Here is a 5,327-nt window from a genome sequence, read left to right as displayed (position 1 = left end):
CGAAAAAAAACTCAATTAAAAAGCCTTACCTTAGTGCCATTGTGGGTCACTTCCTTCCTGTATTTTTTTTTTCTAAATTCGACGCGAATTGAGCCATTATCAGTTCCTTGGTTGTCAAGGGGTATTGTAAAATACCAAGGGTGAAAACTCAATCCTAAATCCTAAGTCCTGGATAAAATGTTTCCATAGTCACAAATCCACCATAGAACTCACGGGCAAAGGTTTTTCTCTCATTTCAATCCGCTAGCCCTGCAATCGAAGCCCTGCCAGAGACGTCAGGCGGCTGTTAGTGTCCCAAACGGAACGATAAAACGATGGGAAAGATCCTCGAACACTTTGAACGCGACATGGCGACCATTGAGTTCGGCTTGGTAACGAGGTCAAGCTCAAAGGTCGCCGCGGCTTATTTTCCCTCGTATATAACTGGTCCAATAATGACGTAATTTATTTTGATGCCTCGTTTCGGGGTAATTCATTGTGAGGCAAGATTTGCGACAGATGGCTCGAGTAAGCTTGGAGAGCGCCATCTTGGATGTGCCGCGTTATGACGTAGCATTGGTCAACAAACGTGTTCGACCTTACCAAGTTCTTCGATCCCCGATCACTTTCTCAATGTTGTGTGACCTTTCTGCTTCGAGAAATTCAAATTTAAGATGAACTATGGTAAACGGTCTTGTGGTTGAATAGGTAGTAGGCCATGGAGGCCATAAGTGCGACAGAAGCTCAAGTCACTTAATACTTATAGATTTTCTAGTCAATCAAACTAGGCGGCAAAAATCAGCGAGAGCAAATGTAAACAAGGCAAAAACCTTAAACATACGACAAAGAAATATTCCACAAGTGTACCTTTTTCACTTTCTTCCTTCAGTGACAGCCGCCTTCGATGCTTCAGCAAATGTATTTGTTTGCTTTCACATGGGGAAGCGTTTAATTTAGAATAAGCCAACGAAACTTTCAGATGTTGCTCAATACATATGCATGTAGCAAGGCTATTGGAGTGGACGCTTTCGCGGGGGATGAAACTACACACATGTCTAGACTTGAGAAAACATATAAAAATTTAAAAAAACCGTAGCTTACACCGGAAAATTAAAATTTAAAGAATAGTTGGCCGGCGAAAATAAAACGTAGATGGATTCCTCAAACGTGAAATTAAAAGGGATATAGATCAATTGAAGCCTTTAAGTGCTACTGTGGTTCTTTATTGACTCCGAGCTTTCGCCGACCTACGGCATCATCAGGGAAGATGATGATGCCGTAGATCGGCGAAAGCTCGAAGTCAATAAAGAACCACAGTAGCACTTAAAGGCTTCAGTTGATCTATATCCCACATCATTACGACATGCTGCTAAAGGACACATTCAAACGTTTAGTGAAATTAAAACGTGACTGCTATTTTGTCTGTTTGGGTCTGTCATTTTACCAAGGAGTACTTCAAGCGGGATCTTCAGGTATATGAATATTGGTCTTGGTGACATTCGCTTCATACGGAAATCTCAGTTAACTAGTCCAAAATATCATTATATTGGAGCGAGAAAACTGAATCAAGCCTTACATAGACGACTTTCACAGTTATGCGCTAATAAACGTAACTTGAAATGTGGTTAAATTTTGTTAGCAGTATAGAAACTACTAAAACAATTTACTCTTACCATTTCATGGAAATATATAATAAAATCGATCGTTTGTTTTGAAGTTTTAACGGGGAGCAATGAGCGCGGGCTAGCACTGCAAGCTCTCAGGTTCGCTTTGTAAAACGCATACATATAACTAACACATAAAACCCTGTTTAACGACCACGAGGTAAATATGTTCAGAGGTGGAGCCAATATCAGTACAATTTAGCTTCTGGATTAATATTCAAGTCTACAAGGTATAGGCCACTTTGGAAAATACCATAATACTCTTTGTTTATCCGCCCAAATTTTGGCTAGGCATTGTTTTTGTTTTCTCTTGGGACCATTGTAAGTCCCAAGAGGAACTGGAAACTGCTTATGCAAAATTTGGGGGGACAAACAAAGAGTATTATGGTATTTTCGAAGTGGCCTATTGCTCTCCTCGCCTGTGCTTTTCTTCTTTACATCATGTACATATAGTCTTAGCCTCGTTTGCATAAACAAAAACAAAGAAAGAAGATTTCAATTTAAATTTGCCTATTTTTGAAGCGTTATTGTTGACTATTTAAACACAGTCCAAATGAGTGGTCAAGTATGAAAATACAGGTAAAGAACTTTCGATTCAGAGAAACTCTTTCTAGACCGCACTTTCCCTTTAAAATGTAAAAACGTTCTCTGGTTAAAAAACGGTAAAAAACAATCATGAGCTTTCGACTATCAGGCTATAGACTGATAGTCGAAAGCTCATGATTGCTTTTTACCGTTTTTTAACCAGAGAACGTTTGTACATTTTAATATGTCTTATCCTGGTTACAGTTCTATTTTTACTTTTTTCCCTTTAAACCTTAAAACTGCGTTATCATGACCGGCTCAAGAGTCATATGACTCATGAAAAATGGAAAATAAATGTTAAAATAATCAGTATAAGGAAGTTTTAACTTTAACAGAGATATTGCGATTAACTTTCCCCAGGAAACCGCAGTGTTCCGGTAGGCAATCAGCTGGCAGCCGCGAGATGAAATAATTCAAACTGCGGTACCATTACAGGCTCAAAAGCGCTGATTCCTAAAAATATCAAAAATAAATAAATGAACGCTTTGAAAATTGGGAGATAGGTCCTGGGCCTAAATTTTCAAAACGGCTCCTAGTTTGTCCTCAGTGGATGTTGTAGCTCAGCCGCCGAACAAGGAAGACTTTTGCCTTTCAATTTTTACTTAGATTTCTCCTTTAACCTAATTGCATTGCATAGCCATCTTTAATACAGAAAAAGAGCTTTTCCACCTCACATGTTTAAACTCAAAAAGGAAAGCCAGGCTGAGCTTATAACTTTGGAACCTAGGGGGGCAATCTAAAGTCGGGGTCTTTCTACAGGTAGCAGAAAGCATTGTATTTTTGGTCACTTGGGATTAGTCTTTATTTGGAATATGTTTATTTGTTTTGTTCTCTGTCTTTTGTTTCTTTTCTACGTAAATCTTTGTCCCGGTATCAACAAAAGGAACCAAAACATTTGCTCAAGTGACGTCACGTCGCGCGGCAAAGTCGTCGAGGGAAACAGTGCGTGGTCACTGTGAGCTATTCTTGAATTTTGCTGTAAAAAAAACTGCATGACAAGTACAGGCTAGATTCTAGATATCTCGTCCAATCATTTGCATATGAATAACGTGTATTGTTATAGTGTGCACACAAAAATACAAAAGTGGCCGCGTATTCTACAATCGCGCCGCAATAATCGTATATCATACTCAATATAACTCAATATTGATATGCCAATAAGTGAACGATTCTAGAGTCTTGCTGTAGCTAGATAGGTTGTAAGGGTTTATTTTGTCAACCGCTTGTCACACCAATGATCTCTCTGTCTCGGTCAGTAACCACATTTTTACTGTCCACGTTATGCACCTATCAATGTTCAGCCTCAGGGTAGGCTGACCCAGGGAAATTCGACATTTTTGGGGGAAGCTAGCGTCACATTTCCCACCCCTGGGCACGTACAGACTGTCAAATTTCCCCACCCCCGGGAACCTTCGGAACATCACATTCCCGCCCTGGAGTAACTTTTTTTCCCATTAGATTCTCATTCTTGGAACACCCAGTCATGTTCTTCATTGTCGATTTCAAATTCCCTTTTAACAGCTGATAGAAATTTGTCGTGTAACACGAAACCTTTCCGCTGCTCACGGTACTGAATAAGAACCTAATATTTAGCAAAACAACATTAACAATACTAACCAGCTTTCAAAGCGATCAAGCATGCACAATGATAGAGTGGAAAATTAACTTCTTTGGCATCTGGGGTAGTTTATGTGTTATGAAATTTGGTGTGACAGCTACAGTGTTTTCGTCTAAGTAGTCCACTTGTTTATTTCGTTTTTGTTTTACGGGCCAGTTGGGCTGCTTTCAATCCATCTCACAGACGAAATTTGAGGAGATTGTCCAAGTCTTTAATCTTTGAATCAGCAAGGAACCCAGAACTGAAATTGACCCGTTCGATACTGTGATGTCACAGGCAAAAAATGCTACTTTTGATATGTTCTGTTTTGATGTGCCTTTAAATAGGTTAATTAAGGGCTGTGAATTATGAAATAATTGTTGCTTTTCATAATTCCAAGTGGAGAGTTCATTATAGAATGATACCTAAAGACCATGACTGTTTTTTCTACCATCACAAGCAGTGTTGAGCATATTACTTTTAACATGAATTTAAAAATTCATAAGATAAACACGCATATTTCTCAACAGCTAGACATCTATCTCAATGGAAAGCTTTTCGAAGCTGTAGTGTTATTAGCATCAATATAATAAATGCGAAAGATATCCAGTGACCTCTTTCTTCATTGTTCTTTTCAGATAGCTCCAGCTAAGCTCTCTATTAACTGTTTAGCTAAGTTGCCTTCTTATTTTGCCTTTTGCTAAGTTTTCATTTTGACCAAAGGAATTTTCATATTAATGCATCAATTGTCTATTAAAAATGTGAATGGCTCCTATACCATCAGGTAATGGCAGCTCCAGATTTATCCTTTCTTGTGGTCGCAGAGGAATATGCATTTCCCAACTTATGGAAGGCAAACACAGTGTTCAACAAGTGATCTGGATAACAGCATGATTGAAGATAAAAGTTTTAAATAAAACAGGACAATCTTAAGTTTAACAGACACGTTTCGGCAGCTACATCTGCCATTGTCAGTCTGCAATTTAAGAGGATGGTAGTTTTCTTAAAAGTTTCAATATTTTTAGAACAAATGTGCAGACAGACTTGAATTTCTAGATAAATTATGATTCGAGGTGAAAACCAAAAAAAATCCATGAGGAAGTGGGGTTGGATATTTTGTAGAAAAACAGAATGTGATAGGCAACTTTCACGATAGCGTCATTTGACTACAACCACCAGAATACAGTTTGTATTTCTTTTCTTATTCAAATTTTGTATTCCCGGCGAGGGTAAAATTAACAATAACTCTAATTAGCATGAGACAAGCAAAACCTGGAGAATTCTGGGACTTGTAGTCAAATGTCGTCATCATGCAAATGTCCCATTAAACTGCTGTTAGAGCGACTTTCAATCAAGTGTCGTAAAATCAAAACCAACGTAATTACTTTGGCTAATCAAAAAGGACGGAGACAATCCAGTAAACCAATAAAAACTCGAAGTAATCACACTTAGCCGACACAAAGCGCGGGAAAATGTGCACGCGCGAGCCACGATTGGTTTTG

The 5,327-nt window shown here is 38.5% G+C and overlaps 1 pseudogene; it reads left to right on the top strand.

Moving 5' to 3' along the window:
* The first annotated feature begins 347 nt into the window (after positions 1-347).
* The window catches only part of LOC138044968 (uncharacterized), a 6,273-nt pseudogene continuing 1,293 nt past the window's right edge, over positions 348-5,327 (top strand).

Source organism: Montipora capricornis, chromosome 4 (genome assembly GCF_036669925.1).
Source record: "Montipora capricornis isolate CH-2021 chromosome 4, ASM3666992v2, whole genome shotgun sequence".
Taxonomy (NCBI): domain Eukaryota; kingdom Metazoa; phylum Cnidaria; class Anthozoa; order Scleractinia; family Acroporidae; genus Montipora; species Montipora capricornis.
The sequence above is the reverse complement of the archived record's forward strand: the minus strand, read 5'-3'. Positions and strand labels throughout refer to the sequence as shown.